The sequence below is a fragment of the Macaca thibetana genome, chromosome 13 (assembly GCF_024542745.1).
Source record: "Macaca thibetana thibetana isolate TM-01 chromosome 13, ASM2454274v1, whole genome shotgun sequence".
Taxonomy (NCBI): Eukaryota; Metazoa; Chordata; class Mammalia; order Primates; family Cercopithecidae; genus Macaca; species Macaca thibetana.
Window position 1 is genome coordinate 54,960,816 of NC_065590.1, and position 19,983 is coordinate 54,980,798.

Below are 19,983 nucleotides of genomic sequence, written 5' to 3' on the forward strand. Positions count from 1 at the left end.
CAATAAAATAGACGAGGGATTTCCCCTCACCCGCCCAGACTAGGACTATGAAACGGCACCAGGTAGGGAGAGTCTCCGAATCTATCGCCAGGCTCTGTTGGCGGGTCTCAAAGGGGCAGGAAAACGCCCCACAAATTTGGCCAAGATAAGAAAGAAACCCCTAAGGAAAGGGAAGCCAGGTTAGCCAAGGAACAGATAGAGCGAGAGGACCGTAAAAACCGAGTAAAGGATAAGCATTTAACAAAAATCCTGGCGGCAATTGTGAGAGAGAAAGGACCAGGGAGAGAGGGAGAGAAGCGGAGGCGGCCAAAAGTGGAAAAAGACCAGTGTGCCTACTGCAAAGAACAGGGGACTCGCGGAGACGTTGAGGACGAAAGAGGGCGCGGCCAACTCCCGGGGGGACGGCAGGCCGAGAGCGCGGCGCCCGGGCCTGGCGCCAAGCCTGAGCCCGCCAGACGGGAGGCGGCCCCGCCGCGGGCTCGGCTCCGGCCCCAGCCCCGCCAGCATGGCCAGCCGGACCGTTCGGGCCGAGACCCGGAGCCGGGCCGAAGATAACATCAAGAAGGTAATGGCGACCATCGAGAAGGTCCGGAAATGGAAAAAGCAATGAGTGACTGTGGGCGACACTTCCCTTCGTATCTTCAAGTAAGTGCCAGTGGTGGACCCCCAGGAGGAGGAGCGAAGGCGGGCAGGTGGCGGGGCAAAGAGATCCCGTGGCCGGGAACGTCGGGGCAGGGGCGCCAGTCCCCGAGGGGGTGGCCCTCTGCTGGATATCAATGATAAGAACAGCAACCAGAGTTTCCATTCGGAAAGTTCCCTGCAAAAAGGCACAGAGCCCAGTCCTGAGGGCAGCCCCCAGCCCAGCCGCCCTGTGTCACCTGCCGGACCCCCAGAAGGGGTCCCTGAAGAGGCTCAGCCCCCACGGCTGGGCCAAAAGAAAAATCCCGGGGGCATAACTGCTGGCAGCACTGACGAACCCCCAATGCTGACCAAGGAGGCCCTGGCAATGTTCCAGCAGATGCATGCCTGGACACACTTGAGTAATTGAAAGCTAAAATTACTGATTAAAAAAACTGACTTTCTCATCCCAAAGACAAGTACCCTCGTAGAACAAGTGACATCTGCCTGTAAGGTCTGTCAGCAGGTAAACGCTGGGGCTACCCGAGTGCCAGAAAGGAAACGAACTCGTGATAACCGCCCAGGAGTCTATTAGGAAATAGACTTCACTGAAGTAAAACCTCACTATGCTGGATATAAGTACTTACTGGTGTTTGTAGATACCTTTTCAGGATGGGTAGAAGCCTACCCCACCCGGCAAGAAACGGCACACATAGTAGCCAAAAAAATTTTGGAAGAAATCTTTCCTAGATTCGGACTTCCCAAGGTAATTGGGTCAGATAACGGGCCGGCCTTCGTTTCTCAGGTAAGTCAGGGGCTCGCCAGGATATTGGGGATTAATTGGAAATTACATTGTGCCTATAGACCCCAGAGCTCAGGACAGGTAGAAAGAATGAATAGAACAATAAAAGAGACCCTTACTAAATTGACCTTAGAGACTGGTTTAAAAGATTGGAGACGCCTCCTATCCTTAGCTCTGTTAAGGGCCCGGAATACACCTAACCGTTTTGGGCTCACTCCATATGAAATCCTCTACGGAGGACCTCCCCCTTTGTCAACCTTGCTTAATTCCTTCTCCCCCTCCGATCCTAAGACTGACCTACAGGCCCGGCTAAAAGGACTCCAAGCAGTACAGGCCCAAATCTGGGCCCCCTTGGCAGAACTGTACCAACCAGGACATCCACAGACCAGTCACCCCTTCCAGGTGGGAAACTCTGTCTACATTAGACGGCATTGCACTCAAGGACTAGAGCCTCGGTGGAAAGGACCCTACATTGTTCTCCTGACCACACCCACAGCCATAAAGGTTGACGGAAACTCCACTTAGATCCACGCATCCCACGCCAAGGCTGCTCCAGAGACGTCCGGACCAACACCACTTAAGACATGGAAACTCCGATGCTCTGCGGACCCGCTCAAGATAAGACTCTCTCGTATCTAACTCCTTGCTTATTGTTTGCCCTTCTTCCCTGCGCCGTCTCTAGTGTAGTTTTTGACGCTAACCCCCCACCGGCCATTTAGCCTGACCTGACAGATAATTAATTTTAGTAATCAAGAGGTCTTAAATAAGACCTCCGAGAATACTCCTATAAAGACTTAGTTTCCAGACCTCTATTTCAACCTAAAAAAAAAAAAAAAAAAAATAGCAAGAAAGATAAAAGACACAGGCCCCCGGTTTACTGGTCCCACAGGAGTCCTATTAAAGACTCCTCAGGATAGACAAGAATAAAAAGGACAGGCTAGAAAAATGTCCATCAGCCGGAACAGGTTTTATGCCTGTCCCGGATGCAAGACAGAACCAATAAAAAAAAAACTTATAAAAATCTGACTCACTTGTATTGCAAAAGCTGGTCCTGTGTAACTACTAATAATAGAAAGTAAAAATAAGCCACAAAACCTTAATATATAACCATGTCCTTTGTCCAGCCCTGTACCACAACCCGATATTCGGAAAATTGCAACCTGGTTCGCATCAAGTTTGAAGATGCGGCAAAATCTGATAACAGATAGATAACAAGGTTAATATAAAGTCTCTATTTATACCAGCACAACCCGCCTAAAATTCCCCTCCAAATCAGACTATTAGTCAATCCAGACACTGCCCCTGTTGCAGTAAAGCCAAACCAGGTTTTATTAGAAGCTAGGAAGCCCCCGGTTTCCATATCGGAGAAGCCCCAACTAAAAGCTCCTCAAAGCACTTCCCCACCCTTAATCTCCCTCACCCTCGCCGATATGTTAAAAATTAAAGTAGCGGCTGGAGTTAAGACCAGGACAGCAACCCTAGTGCATGATAACCATCATCTGCAACAACTTAAAATAGCCATAAATAAAGACCTTAGAGCCATAGAACAATCTATCACAAAACTTGAAAAGTCCTTGACTTCTCTGTCTGAAGTTGTATTACAAAACCGACAAGGACTAGAAATTGTCTTTCTGAAAGAGGGCGGGCTCTGTGCAGCCCTGAAAGAGCAATGTTGTTTTTATGCAGATCATTCAAAAATAGTTAAAGATTCTATGGCAAAACTAAGAAAAAGATTAGACAAAAAAAAAAAAAAAAAAAAGAAAAGAAAAAATCTCAACAAAGTTAGTTTAAAAATTAGTACAACCAATCCCCTTGGCTTAGCACCCTAATCTCCACCATCTTAGGACCCCTCATCCTGCTCACGCTCATCCTGACTTTCAGGCCATGCATACTCAACCACTTACTCCCTTATTAAAAATAGATTAAACATAGTACATGCTATGGTTCTGACCCAACAATACCAGACCCTCAGGACTGAAAAAGAGGCTCAAGATTGAGCCTCTGACACAAAAAGAGGAGGGAATGAAACTAGGCCTCATAAAACTTAGAAACTAGGCCTCATATAGAAAACATTAACACCAGGTGGCTCTGGATAGGGTCCCACCCTGCCTCAATAGGGTCCCACCTTGATAGGGTCCCACCCTGCCAATTCCGGGAAACAACCTCATGGGGTCCCACCCTGCCAATTCCGGGGGTCCCACCCTGCCTCGAAGTTCCCAGAATCAACAACTCCAGGAAAAAAAAAAACCTCATAAGGTCCTGCTCTAACCAATTAGCATAAGACACCTTGCTCAGGCCATAGACAGACCCAATTACCACGCGCCTAAAGCTTTGTTTGAATTTCGCGCCCTAAGCTGTGTTTGAACTTGTATTTGCCTATATAAACAGCCTGTAACAAGCAGTCGGGGTCCCAGGGCCAACTTAGAGCTTGGGACCCTAGCGCGCTAGTAATAAATAACTCTCTGCTGTGAATCTCGTGTCGGTGATCCTTCGCGGCGACCCCTGCCCAGGAGGGAATCGACAGTGCGGTTCCAACAATACTACACATGAAGTATACATGATGAATATGTGATGAATCACTCTTAAAACCTATTTCAATAGTCAATTTTTCGATCAGAGTTTGTCTGTATCTGTATCTCAAACCACATTAATCTTTTCGGATCATTCAAGCTATTTATACTACTTCCATACCTTCAAATAGAACAAATTACTCTCTCCACAGATTTGAAGTATCAAACATTTATTCTGACACATTCATATGTTTATTACTTTAAACCTTAAAATGATAAAATATGAGTAAGCCTTTTACATTCATTTCTTAGTAGAGATAGGAAAATTTTATACTAGCTTCAATTCTTCACAGAATAATTTCCCCTATTTTGGTTCAATACTGTCATTAGAAAAATAAATGTGTGTGTGTGTGTGTTTGTGTGTGTGTGTGTTATGGTTCTCTGGAGATAGCTTGTAATTGAGAAGAAAAAAGAGCATTTTTTATCCACGGTCTCCCTAACAACAGTGGATTTTTCAGCATTTGTTTACTTAATGAGGGGTTATCTCCATTTCCACGTGCCTTCAATTTAATTTATTCAATTCAGTGGTGAGCACAAGTATGTAGCCCCATTATTTTATAATATCACCTTGTTTGTTGCAACCATTTCCTGCCACTAAGTATACATAAAAGAAGAATGATTATCATCCAGACTATTGTTGGTATGCTGATGTAGGATGGATTAAAGAAATAAAAACTCTAAAAATGTGAAGTCAGATTGGAAGAATACAGAAAGACCAATTGTAAATGAAAATAATCAGTATTTGTTGCTGCAATGATTATTATTTAAAAAATACTTTTATTTATTCAATTTGTATGTGAATTAGCTTCATAAAACTATAATTTATATAAGAGAATAAAGAGTGCACAAGTAACACTATAACTGATAAAATAAAGACACCATGTTCTAAAAGAGCTGTTTGATCATATGTGGAAAACCAAATATTTTGAGATAAATGGGGGTAATTTTACTGTGAGTGTCTATGAAGGGCTACAGTGGCTTCAACAAAGGAAGTAACAGCATGCAGATATACCCCAAATCTTTAGAAATAAAGATCTCATGATACCTAAGATTTTTCAACATAGGGTTATTTTCTACATAGGGTTGTCTTATTGCAAAGAATATTCTGGCATGTTGGGCTGAATAATAGCCTCACGTAGCTTTTTATTCAGACTGTACCATGCTGTCCTTGGCAGAAATCATACACCATGACCCATGAGAAACTTCAGCTTTGCTTGCTTCCTGTCCAAAGCATTGACTTCTTGTTTATTTTCTATGACTACCTTCTCATTTGAACTACTAGGTGGTTCCAAAAATGATAGACTGTTTTCTTTTTAAATCTGAATAATGAATACACAATGCATTTAGAAATTATCAACTGTGAGCTGGGATAATAAGACATTGTTTCTCTGTGTTATTTCCTATATTGTTCCTCCTCACAGTTACCTAATGTCAGAAACTTATGACATAAAATTAAAATGTGATCAAGTCCATAATGTTCAAATTCTATGTTGAACAATATTTCTTTCTCTTTCTACTGTATAGCTATTTTTTTGATACTGCGTGATAAACTTTATGTACTTAGGAATTAACACCAAGTCATCATAAGCAAAAAATAAAATAAACATCTTTACACCAAGAGTAGATTTTCGCTTAACAAAAAAAAGATAGAATGTGTATAATGGACAAAGGATAACCAAAATTTGCCAAATAAGACAAGTAAGAAAATTCCAACAATTAACATTCGTTACTTATTGATCCATTAATTACAGGACAATACATAAAAATCAAACTTACCTACATATTAGAAAAACATCAAAATTCAACCCTGAATCCTGCACATTATGAAATGAATAGACAAAAATTCTACCAACAAACTTAAGAAAACATCATTACCTATTAAATTCAAGTACTACTGCTTAAAGAGCATTTACAGAACTCTCACCTCAATGTTTTCCTCCAGTATAAGTCGAAATGCATACCCCAGACCTTTTTGAAGAACGAGTCACTGATAAAAACAATATATTTACAACTTACATAACATTTCATCCATGTGCATTCTTTTCAAGCACCGTACGATAATTAATTTGCATCAGGCTTTCCAAATTAGAAAAACATCATTTATAGAATTTCTTTCCAGTAGGAGTTTTCACATGACTTTTGAAGTAAATGTTAAAAGTGAAAACTTTCATGCAGTTTCCAACCTATTAGAGTTTTAATCCCATGTATTTTCGTCTATTTACAAGATCCAGCTATAGAGTGCATTTCCATATGTCCTTGAATGGATATGAGAGAAATGAAAGCATTCCCACATTCTAGATATTCATAAGGTTTTTCTCAGGAATGAGTTCGTGTCTTCAAATGGAACTAGAAGAACTGAAAGCCTTACCACAAATTTAAATTCAAAAGGCTTTTCTTCACAGTGAGTCCTCCCAAGCCTTCAAAAAAAAAAAAAAGAAAAGAAAAAAGAAAAGAAAAGAAAATCAGAAGGCTTTACCACATTTCTCACATTTTTAAGGTTTCTCTCCAGTGTGAGCTCTTTCATGTTTATGAGGAAAATGGAAAGAGTAAATGCCTTACCACATTTCTTACATGCATAGGGCTTTTTTTCTTCTTTTCTTTTTATTCCCCTGTGGCTTTTTATGTCTTTGAAAAAGAACTAAGACAACTGAATGCTTTTCCACAATTCATAAGGGTTCTCTCCAGTATAACTTTTCTTCTTCTTCTTTTTGAGACAGGGTCTCACTTTATCGTCCAGGTTGGACTACAGTAGCAGGATCTCAGCTTACTGCAGCCTCGACCTTCCATGCTCCAGTGATCCTTCCATCTCAGTCTCTCAAGTAGCTGGAACTACAGGCATGTGCCACCATGACTGGCTAATTATTTTATTTTTAGTAGAGATGGGTTTTTCCATTTTGGACAGGCTGGTCTCGAACTCCTGACCTCAAGTGATCTGCCTGCCTCGGCCTCTCAAAGTGCTAGGATTACAGGTATGAACCATCACACCCAGCTTTCTTTTTTCTTTTTTTTTTTTTTTTTTTTTTTTTTTTTTTTTTTTAAGACAGGTTTTCACTCTGTAGCCCAGGAGGCTGGAGTGCAGCAGCCGGATCTCAGCTCACTGCTGCCTGGACCTCCCAGGCTCAAGTGATCCTCCCATCTCAGTCTCTCAAGTAGCTGGGACTACAGGCCTGTGCCACCATGCCCGGCTAATTATTTTATTTTTCGTAGAGACAAGGTTTCACCATGTTCACCAGGCTGGTTGTGAATGCCTAGGCTCAAGCAATCCACAAACCTTGGCCTCCCAAAGTGCTGGGATTGCAGGTGTCAGCCACTGTACCAGCCTCTCCAGCATGACTTCTTTTATGGCAAATAAGGTGACTGGAATGGGTGTAGGCTTTACCACACGTCTTACATTCATAGGGTTTTCCCCCAGTATGAATTATTTCATGGAGGTAAAGGGAACTGAGACAACTGAAGGTTTTGTTACATTTTTTTATATTCATAGAGTTTCTCTCCAGTGTGAGTACTTCTATAGTTACAAAGGGAACGGAAACGACTAAAGGCTTTACCACATTTTTTTACATTCATAGGGTCTCTCTCCAGTATAAATGCTTCTATGGTAACTGTCACGTGCATCCATGTGAAGAGAGCACCAAATAGGCTGTGTGAGTAATAAAGCTTTTTAATCACTTGGGTGCAGGCGGGCTGAGTCCGAAAAGAGTCGGCGAAGGGAGATGGGGCGGGGCTGTTTCATAGTATTTGGGTAAGTAGTGGAAAATTACAGTCAAAGGGGGTTTTTCTCTTGAGGGCAGGGGCGGGGGTCACCAGGTGCTCAGTGGGGGAGCTTCTGAGCCAGGAGAAGGAATTTCACAAGGTAATCGCTTAGTTAAGGTGGGGAGGGAACAAATCACAATGGTGGAATGTCATCAGTTAAGGCAGGAACCGGTCATTTTCACTTCTTTTGTGATTCTTCACTTGCTTCAGGCCATCTGGACGTATTCATGCAGGTCACAGGGGATATGATGGCTTAGCTTGGGCTCAGAGGCCTGACAGTAATGAAGGGAAGTGGAATAACTGAAGGCTTTATCACATTTGGGTACATTTATAGGGTCTTTCTCCAGTGTGAGTCCTTTCATGTGTTTTAAAAGACAGGAAAATCTCAATGCTTTCCCACATTCCTTACATTCATAGCGTTCCTCTCCAGTTGAGTTCATTCATGTATTAGACAGGAACCAGAAACAGTGAACACTTTACCACATTGTTTATAATGTATATCTATTCTTGCTTCAAACTCTCAAAAATATAACTGTTCAGGTTCGAGAGAGTCAATCAATATCACTCTTTTCTCCTTTCTGATTTTAGACTAATAGACAAAGTTGTAGGTTGAGACCATTTTCTGAAATCTGACAATGTGGTTTATATTTCTGAGCAAATAGATTTCATTTTAATTTCATGAAATTAGAAAGATTTATCCACCAAATTTATGGAGCAATACATGGTCACTTTCTTATGCCACATTATTGTAAAAAGCAGATTTAATATGCTAATGAGTTCTCTCTACCTGACAGAAATGTAGGGTGTTGGAAAGAAATGTCTGCCTTTACCATCACATTTTGTAAATGATAAGATTGGACTGACTTCATTGAATCAAATGTGATGGCTTGAATTCGGGCACTCAGCAATTCTCACACAGATACACTGGGGCCTTCTCTTAGATCACACAATGTACCACTGCAGACTAACTTCCCACAAGGCAGCAAGATGTGAAAGGCTCAAAATAGCAAGGAAAGATCTAGAAATTTAAGGAGTGGCTGCTAGCTTCCCATTTGCTTGTATTTTCCACAACAAAGCTTTGCTGTACTGGAGAAGTGGGATTGAGAAAGACAAGGATGATATACTACACATACATAATGTCTTCCTGAGTTTTGAAAACCGTGGGCAAAGTAACTTGATTTCAAGTGGGTTATGTCTCCTGTTGAATAAATTGAATCAATAACACAATCCCTGACTCTGAATCTCACATGGAGAGATAGGTAAGCAATAATGAACTTGGTGCTACAATTGTGTACTGGAGGAAAAAAGCAGAGATTTTGCAAACTAGGCATCTCTAGCAGGTGTGTCGATGGAACCTTCTTCCTGTTTCTAATACAGCTGCACATGCTTCTGGCAGGCAGCTTGAATTTTTACCCCTCAACCTTAGTGATTTTGTCTTCCTTGGCTCTAGATTCTGGCATGTCTGTGCATAAATTGTCAATTTTATTAAATCTGTAAAAGGCCTGAGTGTTAACACTAAACATGCAGATGCAGTGCTTGCCTGGCCAAGCACACTTCCTGGGCCACCAAAATAGTGCAGCTGCAGCCATTAGCAGTGACAATCTGTAAATCTTAATCTGTTAAACTGTGGCACTGTCATGAGTTGATCCAGGGTAAACATTTGCTATTTCAATTAGCTAGGGGGAAGACCACTATAAATATACTATGCGGTCCCTAGGAGACTATATTATATGTTTAAAGTCAAAAAAGTGTTATATTTTGAATGCCTAATTTATAAATAATTTAACAATAAGTTTGATAACTTTTCTTCTAGCCTATGTCCATTGCTTCCTCAGCGTGTCTTATTTGGAAATCAGAAAATTATTTTGAGGTCAGGATTTCTATTTCATCTGTTTCTAATGCATACAGGTGATTGTTAACTCATTATCCTTAAAGATAAAGTACACAGGTCCTCTTTCTCTTTTAGTTCCTTAAAACCAACTCACATATTCAGATCATTCTGCTGAATAGTCCCAAAGGATAGAAAGAGCTAAGATATGGTAAACTAATACAATTAACCCGATATAATTTAAGGGTAAACATAATTACTGTAAGAAATCAGTGTCAGACTTTAGTATGTAAAGAAGCAATGAGCAGAACGCTGCTCATACTAACTTATGTCAAGTATTTACTAAGTAAACTGGCATTAAGATGACTGAAAAAGAATATTACTGGTGTCTGGGGAATAAGTTATTTTAAATTTAGGAGTAATTAACAGATATTTTATATTAAATATGAAGATCTATTATTAAGGAATGCTTCTTAAAAAATATTTTCCTAAACCTGGTGTGCATGTCTCTAAATACGACTATACTTTAGTTACAAATCTCTAAATTAGTAGCAATTTATTTCTATATTAGTTTTTTTATGGTTCAGCCTAAGGTATCTCATATAACTACAACCAAGATGTCAGTCAAAGCTTCAATCAGGTGAGGCTTGACTACAGCTGGGGGTTCTGACTCTAAGTCCACTCACATGGCTATTACCTGGAGGCTTCAGTTATTTGCTTCATGGGATTCTCTATGTAAAGTGTTCATGATGTAACAGCTGGCTTTTTCCATAGCAAGTGGTCTAAGATACAGAGTACAAAGCCACACTGCTTTAAAATGGCCTACCTAGTATCCTAGTCACACACTGTACTATTGCCTTATTTACTTATTAAAAGTGAGTCACTAGTTCTATCCTACACTGAAAAAGAAGAGACTGTTATCCAGGGTAATGCCTATGTTATACAGCCGAATTTCTACCCTGCTGTAACTCTGCTTATCTTTAAGAAATAAGACAGTTGCAATAAAAATTTCCCTTAGTAACCAGACCAGCTAAGATTGGCTATAACCAAGATAGCCAACCAAACGACTTCAAAAAGACCACAGACCTCATTATCATCTCATTCCCACGCTAAATGACACTCCCACCAGAACAGGACAGTTGATAATCACTATGACAGTGACTGGAAAAAGCCATAAAGGGACAAAAAGGAAGGTGGCATTCTGGTTCCAGGAAGTTTATTACCCATTTCCAGAAACATGAATATTTCTCCCCTTGCTTTTAATGTCCAGCCCCTTTGCTAGAGAAACTTGAGTGGAGAAGTCAATTTGTCGGCCAAGCTGCCTCTCGATTTCATGGCCATTAAATAAATCCTGCATTGCTTGGCACTCACTTTTGGTTTCATGTATTGGCTTCATGACACTGAACAGGGAAAGGCCCCATCTTTTCACGGTCTGGCTTTGTCAGTAACAGGACTACAATAGAATGTACATATCTGAAGGCAAGGATCATTGTGGTCCATCTTAGAAGCCAGCTACTGCATATACTTAGAGGAGTAAAAGGCATTTGTTAAAACCTTTAATATTTACATCCTGTAGTTTATAACAGCAATAAGGAAGTGTTGGCATAGTATACCCTGGAAGTATTTTTATGGCCCTTGAGCTAAGAATTATTTTTACATTGTTAAATTGCTTTTTTTTAAGACAGGAATAAGTGATAGCGATAACATGTGGTTGAAAAAGCCTAAAATATCTATTATCTTACCCTTTATGGAAAACATTTGCCCATATCTTACAGTCAGGAACAAATATCCAAAGCAATGCCAATATCACGATTACCTGAAATAAGTGAATATGAGCTTTTAATTGTATTATTTTAGGCTTACATTTTTGTTTTGTTTCAATCTAGCCCTAAACAGTTAATATTGTTGTCATGGGATTTTTCTGTTTTAATTTTATCATATCAACCCACACTAATAATAGAGGACACTCTTGACAACTCAAAAATAAAACCATTTTCTTTCAGGAAGCCAAGAGTGGAATAAGGAATCATAATTAATACTCGTCCCAATGTTTCAGAATTCCTTACATGCAGCTTACTCCCTCTCCCAATGCACTAGTATTGCCCATCGTTTCCTTTTGGGGATACTCTGTTCGTGGAGTCTTATTGACTTCATTTCCCAGAATGACCATTACACTCTGGGTCCATATTGCAGAGACCATATTTTTATTCTAAAGATTTTTTTTTTCTTATTTATCTCAGAGGACCTACCATGTATTTCCCGTACTATACACAAACATAAAGTCAATCAACAAATAGTTACTAAAATTAAGACATTGAAGATCTCATTCTATGTACTGTGGAGATTACAAAAAGATAAAAGCCTATCACAGCGGAAATCATAGGCAAATTGAGAAGCAAGCCTTTACAAGTGAAAAGCTGGCTGATAACCAAGCCAGTGTGAGTGAAGTGCTAAGTTAGTACTACAGAGAAGTACAGAAAACTTGTCCAGTCGGGTGTCTTACATTTTAAAGGCAGGTCACTATGCGATGTTTGACCTTATGATCATGATAGAACTTCTCTGTTAAGATCCATGAAGACTGGGTTTTTTTTGTTTTTTTTTGTTTTTTTTTTTTTGACAGAAGTTAGGGAATGAAAGCCTAATATTTTATTTTGCCTTTTTCATCCTTAATGTTTTCTTCAGCACCCATGGCCCAGAATGTTTAATTGTTCCATACGTATTTTCAGGGAGTATTTGGTAATTTTACATATCATAAAAATTAAATATATCAGCTACTGCTGTGATGACAGCATGAATATTTTCATAAACCCTTAAACAGCTGTCCAGCTAATACAATGTAACTGAACTGGCATGATATTAGACCTATAATTGTTGCAGATGCTGTGGATGAAGCCATGAGAAAATAACAGATATAATAAAACAAGTAATTATTTTTAAATGATTGTGTGTGTTTGTGTTAGTTACACTCAATTTCGTTAACCATGTACAATGGTAAGGTGGCATTTGTTTATTACATTTATACTTTGATAAAACAGCAAACCAAATACTATTCATTCCTTTAAAAATTGTTCTCTCATTTCTTAAGTAAAGCTCATTTATTTTGTTTCCTAAAGTAAAGCTGTTCTGTATACTTGATGCATGTGCTTTCGTGAAACTGAACATTACAAATAAGTAAGGTGGTTGTTGGAAATAAAGCTTGTTTCCAACCCTCCAAAATTTAGTTAACCTTCATTCTTATCTTATCAAAGCAATTATCTGATACATATAAATGTTAAATTGATATAAATATAAATGTATATTCAGGCCTGCCTGAAATTTCTATCTGATTTGAACCCTGGAAATCATTCTTAAAAAGGGAGATTTATTTGTGCTCTTCTTAGAAGGCAATCTAATGTCATACACTTATTTCAGGGAGGAATTGTTTTCTGAAAAGACCACTGAAGAACTAAAGGCATGATGAAGTATTCAGTTCTAAAAGTTCCTAGACAATTTGAAAATGTCAGGGCGCACATTATTCTGTTGATATTAAACAACCTGTCAGCCCAATGCATTTGTGAAAAATAACAGTGAGTATCTCTTTGGTATTTCCAGTGTCTCTGAATTTAACTCAAAATGCACATGCCCCCTCCCGACTCAGAGCCTGCATCAAAAATAAAACAAATACATAAATAAATAAAACCATTTGGTACCCTTCAGTTACGTGATGACCTTGTTAATGTTTAAATTAACAGAGAGCTAGTGAGAGTGCCCTGGAATTCCAAGAGCAGTCAGAAAGACTGTAGGTTATGAATAGAAAGTAGTGTTATAATAAAGAGGGTTAATCTAAAGAGAAAATGGCTCTCATATGTCATGCAGTGTCTAGCTAGTAGCAGAGTGAATGCACATGTTATTTATATTAAAAATACCTAAATTCAATTCACTTAACAACCTTACATCATATAGTTTTGTTTCAGATGGATTTTTTGGTGTAAATTTAAAAATCAATCAAGATGTCTTGAAAGTCGTACTCTAGTCAAAACACTATACTAGGTAGATACTATGGAGGAAACAGAGAGGGCTGTTTAAGACGTGGTGCCTGCATTTACTAAGAGGGAATGAATCACTGGGAAACTGCAGAGACTGGAAATGAGGACAGGTAAGACAAGATAGCCATTCAGCAAATAAGGGGAGAAGGGTGAAAATTGAGGTGTTTGTTAGAATTAAGGTTAAAATCGATGGGTATATATGGTCAACAACTGGATTTTCAAGAATACTTGTAATTACAAACAAGGCAATATCTTCCACTTCTCTTAAAAGTGAATATTCTGAAATTTCCTCAAAGTAATAATTAATCCTAGGAAAATGGGTAAAGTGTGGTCAACAACGTTCAGAGAACATAGTTCTATTCATAAAAAAGTAAAGGAAACACATAAGGACCAAAACAAAAGAGGGAAAAGATGAAAATCAGAATGCTAACAAGATTCCAACATTGAGTTTTCACTATAATTTCAAAAAAAACCCAAATAACCTAAATGTTCACTGAAAGTGGGCAAATAAATTTATATATATATCTTATATATATATAGTTACATATTATATACAATATATAGTAGTGTATGTAAGTATATATTTATACATATGTATAAATTATTGTGTGTATATATATGTACATACATGTATAACTATATAGTTCATTGGTGGAAAATTATAAAATTCAAAAGGATACATGAGTACTACTGCAGTGAACATTTTGTGCATGCCGTTTGAGACACACTGGTGGGCATTTCTACTGAATATATATATAGAAGGGGAATGAATGGATCATATCGTGTTGGTACTTCCAGTTTTACAAATAATTTGATAGCTTTAAAAAGTGATCATGCCTACTTACACTTTCAGTTTCAATATACAAGAATTTCAGTTGCTATTCATCCTTACTAATACTTTGTATTCTCTGTCTTGTAAAATGTAGCCCAATGTGCAACCTGGAGTACAGTCATAGCTATGCATTTTCTGATAGACTCTAAATATTTTATCATCTAGTGGTCCCCAAATTCACCACCTTCCTTTTTCTCTATTTTAAGCCTTTGGAAATGGAAATTCTCACTATTTACTTCAAATCTGTACAAGAATAATATGAATGGATATCCTGCTCTCTATTCACTAGTCACCCATGCAATCCTTTAGTAGCTTAATTCATGGCCAAAAAAGACAATTTATATAGGGCCTCACTATACTCCTGATGCTTGACACATCCCTATAAAAGTTTTTAAATGCAAAATTATTTTATATGTTTCTGTGATCTTTTGCAATAGAAACCCATTATTCTGTTTCTCTTTCTCAGTAAAATGTCTCATTCTATTGCAAGCTCCCAACAAAACAAAAAAATTATCTCAACTATCTTATTTTGTAATTTATTTTTCATAATGTTTTATATGTACTCAAGCACCAGGTTTTGCATATTTGGGAAATAAGTCAATCTATAAACTTTATTAACTGTCATAGACCTCATGGAAATGAGTTAGTATTTAATGAGTAAATTCAGATTTTTTTACACTAAAACATCTGGAAATTGCTTTCAGAGGCTTTTATATTGTTGGAATTTACCAATTTGGCTTTATCTTTTACCTCTTTCTAAAGATATTTAAATCAATAATGAAATGATTTTTTTTTGAGTCTTGCATAAGTCCTTCATAAACAATTTTTTTTTTTTTTAAAGAAAAAAGAAAAAGAAGATCCCTGAACTCTTTTAAGCTTTGACCTACCCTTTGGTTGTGACTGAAATAGTTTGGGTTTTCAAAGGTGATTCCTTTATTTTTTTATTATTATTATTATTTTTTTGTCACTCAGTCTGGAGTGCAGTGGCGCAGTCTTGGCTCACTGCAACTTCTGCCTCCTGGATTCAAGTGATACTCCTGCCTCAGCGTCCCGAGTAGCTGGGATTACAGGTGCCTGCCCGGATAATTTTGTATTTTTAGCAGAGACAGGTTTCACCTGTTGGCCAGGCTGGTCTAGAACTCCTGACCTCAGGTGATCCACCTGCCTCGGCCTCCCAAAATGCTGGGATCACAGGCGTGAGCCACCACACCTGGCCAAATATTTTTTTAAAATATTAAAGATAAAACAATCCTTTGGTCTCCTATACAGAGCAGTCCACAATAAATTCATATATCAGATCTATTTAGAAATAATAAAATAGCCTTCGTAGATTTAAAAAACTTCGACCTGTGACTAACAGTTATGGTTACTCGTATATACTTACATCTTAACTAACTTGTTAAGATGGCTATCTGCAAGCCAGGAAGAGAGGTCTCGCCTTAAATCATTTATGCTGACACCTTGATCATAGACACCCAGTGTACAGAACTGTAAGAAAATTCATTCTGTTGTTTAAGCCACAGAGCCTATGGTACTTTGTTAAGACAGCCAGAGCTGACAAATACATTATGCCACTCAAACAATTTTTTAAAAAGCTATGTAAAGAAATAGTAAAGATCTGCTGTACTTATGTAATATGAGTAAATGGGTAAGAAAGAGTGTTTAATTGACATATGAAATAAGAATGATGAGAACACATGACAGCAAGACTGCTATCTCAGAACTGGGAGTTTGGACTTGACTACTGTGTGTCATTTTATATGCAATTTGACAAGATGCATGATTCTTAGTTGATTATTTTTTAATTGATGAAGAAAAATTGTTTGTATTTCTCATGTCCAACATGATGCCTTCAAATATATACATATTGCAGAATGGCTACATCAAGCTAATTAACATTTATAGTGCCTCATATGTATCATTTTTGTAGCAAGAACACTTAAAATCTATTTTTTAACTCATTTTCAAGAATATAATACAATGTTATTAACTATACTCATCAAGTTGTACAGTAGATCTCTTGAAGTTATACCTCCTATCTAACTGAAATTTTGTGTCCTTTGATCAACATCTCCTCCACCCACACACTACCTCATCTGCCCGCCTTTGGTAACCAACATTCTACTCTCTGCTTCTGTTACTTTCAGTTTTTTAGATTCTACATAAAAGTGAGATCACACGGTATTTGTCTTTCCGTGCCTGGCTTATTCACTTTATTTTCTCCAGGTTGATCCATGTTACAAATCACGGGATGTACTTTTGTTTTAAAGCTGAACAGTATTCCATTTTATATATATATATTGCATTTTCTTATTTATTCATCTATTGATCAATTATTACATTGACTATAGTGAATAATGCCCGAATAAACATGGGAATGTAGATATCTCCTCAATATACAGGTTTTATTTCCTTTGCATATGTACCAAGTAGTGGAGTTGGTTGAATCATATAGTAGTTCTATTTTAAATTTTTGAGGAGTTGCCATACTGTTTTCCATAATGGCTGCACTAATTTACATACATGCCAACAGGATGCCAATATTCCCTTTTCTCCAATCCTTGTGAACACTTATCTTTTGTCTTTTTGATAACAGCCATTATAACAAGTTTAAGGTATCTCATTGTGGTTTTTATTTTCATTTCTCTGATGATTGGTGACATTGAGAATTTTTAAATCTACCTGTTGGTCATTTGTATGCCTTCTTTTGAAAAATGTCTGTTCAGGTCCTTTGCCTATTTTTTAATTGGTTTATTTGTTTTCTTGCTGTTGAGTTGTTTGAGCTTCTCACATAATTTATATTAAGTCCTTATCAGATGTATGGTTCAAAAATATTTTCTCTCATTCTGTAGCTTGTCTCTTCACTCTGTTGATTTTATCTTTTTCTGTGCAGAAGCTTCTTATTTCATATAATCACATTTGTCTTTTCTGTATGTCTATGTTGCTTGTGCTTTTTGGGTCATAGACAAAAAGTGATTGCCCAGATCAATATAATGAAGATTTTTCTTTATTTTCTATTAGCAGTTTTACAGTTTTAGGTTTTATGATTGAGTCTTAATCCATTCTGAATTGATTTTTGTATATTGTGTGAGACAAGAGTCTAATTTTATTATTTTGGATGAGGATGTCCAGTTTTCTCAACACCATTTGTTTGAAAAACTGTGTCTTCCACATTGTGTGTCCTTGGCATCTTGTCAAAAACTAATTGATTATAAATATATGAATTTATTTCTGGGTTCTCCATTCTGTTCCACTGGTCTACTTGTCAGTCTTTATGACTGTACCATGCTGTGTTGGTTATTATAAATTTATGATTATTTCAAAATCATATAGTGTGATGCCTTCAGTTTATTCTTCTTTCTCAAGATTGCTTTGGATATTTGGAGTCTTTTGTGGTTCTAAGCAAATTAGAATTTTAATAGGAATTGCTTTGGGTAGTATGAAAATTTAAGCAATATTCTAAATCATGAACATAGGCTATCTCTCTAATTGTGACTTCTTCAATATCCTTTGTCAATATTTTATAAACTTCAGTGTATATTTTACTTCCATTTAAAATTTATTTTTAGTTTTTGTCTATTTTAAATGAGATTTTTTTCTAGATTTCATTTTTAGATAGTTCACTGATAGTGTATGGAAATGCTACCGATTTTTCTATGAATTTATATACTGAAATTTTACTTAATTTGCTTATTAGTTCTTACTATTTTCTGATGGAATCTTTAGGGTGATTATGTCATCAGCTAATATAGACAAAAAAACTTTTTTCTAATATAGATGCCTTTTTCTTTCTTTCTCTTGTCTAATTTCTTTGGTTAAACTTTTGGTACTATACTGAATAGAATGGTGAAAAGTGGGAATCCTTGTCTTCTTCCAGGCCTTGAGGGAAAAACTTTCAGTTTTCCACTGTTGAGTATAATGTTATCCATGGGTTTTTCATATGTGCCCTTTATTATTTGTTTTTTGTCCTTCATTCTGCTAATGAAGAACATTTTTATATTAACATATTAACATTCTGTTACTAACATGTTTATAGATTTGTATATAACAACCAACAATTTCACATATTTGAAAACAGTATTCTCATCTTTAAAAATGTGAAAATTATATTAGATCATGTAAAGTAACATCGTTTGTATGATTTTGTGTTTCTTAAATTGTTCAGGAACCAATCAAAGTAGTTAACTTTCTCCAGGCCATGAAGTATATAGAATGCTCTTTTCTCTTATTTTTCAAGAAATTTCCTTGCTTGGAACTCCTTGACAAACCAGTCTTAAAAGATGAATTGACTTATAATTTACATTGTAAACTTAAAAAGGTTTTTTTTTTTTTTTTTTTTAATTTTGGAAATAATGTGGTAACTTATTTTAGTAAAGTGAAAAATTTTAATTGCTTTTATGAATGGTAAAAGACATTGATTTAGAATGAGAAATTATTAAAAATGCAGCTCAGATGTTTAAAATCTCAGCATCTTTTTTTCATTTCATAGTAGGAATTAATCTTATTCTTCACATGAAGTATCATGCTGAGATTCAATCAATTTTATTGCCCTATGATTACAGTAATTTCTATAGAAAATAGTTTTTAAAATAACCATCCATAATTGTTACTTTTCATATTTAGATTCAAGGCTTTCACTTCCAGCATGAGAGCATGAGGAGCTCCATGGACATACTTTCCAATGAATAAACAGCAAAAACAAACATTTTAAAGTCTCTGGAAATGGTCTTATGCACACGCAGCAGATGAAGAAACATCCATACAAGAAAATCAACTAAAACTTGATAAGAACAGTGAAAATCTGTAGTATGTAAATTGAGACCACCTTTCTTTGTGCTCCCAACTCAACAATACAGAAACTGTACTCCAATCTGGTGTGGCCAAGAACACGGAGTTTTCTCTCCCTCCAGCTCTCAGTAGGAGGGCTTTCTACTACTGTGATCAAGGTGCCAGCATTTCTCATAGTGTCATCAGCAATTTATTGGTAAGATTAAATTCCAGGCAAATGCAGCAAAGAAGTTAATGCTTTCTTCTTCTGTCCCAATTGTGGGATGGAGGCTCTAACTTGGATCCAACGCCATTGAGAATACTACAGATCATGTAGCCCTATCTCTGGCTTGGAGGAGGTGGTATCACACTGGAAGAGGCAAGCTTAGAAGACCTGTGGCTACTTCTACGACTACTTTTAAAATAACACAACAAATATTTTTGTCCCTAAATATTTAACAGACCTGTAAATGCTTAACATATTGATGGGGTTAGTGAACTTAGCAGTTTACTGGCTATAGAGAGAGCATGGGATTTGATGCTTGAACTGAAGGAGCACTTTTCATGTCTCATTTTACAGATAGCACAGGATTCTTTTTAGTTTTAGAAGACTTCAAAATGAGAAGTCAAATAAGGTGAGTAAAAGTAAGACATCCCAAATAATCTGTTATATATAATGACGAGCATTGCAGCTTGTTAACAAGCAAGTTAAGAAGACATGAGGAAAGTTATTCTGGAATTTCTTGAGAAAAAAATTTAAAAGTCCAATATCTCTACTGAAAATAACC

General features: G+C 37.1%; 1 pseudogene; it reads left to right on the top strand.

The window, feature by feature from the left end:
• The first annotated feature begins 237 nt into the window (after positions 1 to 237).
• On the top strand, positions 238 to 1,909 carry LOC126933715 (B-cell CLL/lymphoma 7 protein family member C-like; annotated as a pseudogene).
• Positions 1,910 to 19,983: the final 18,074 nt, after the last annotated feature.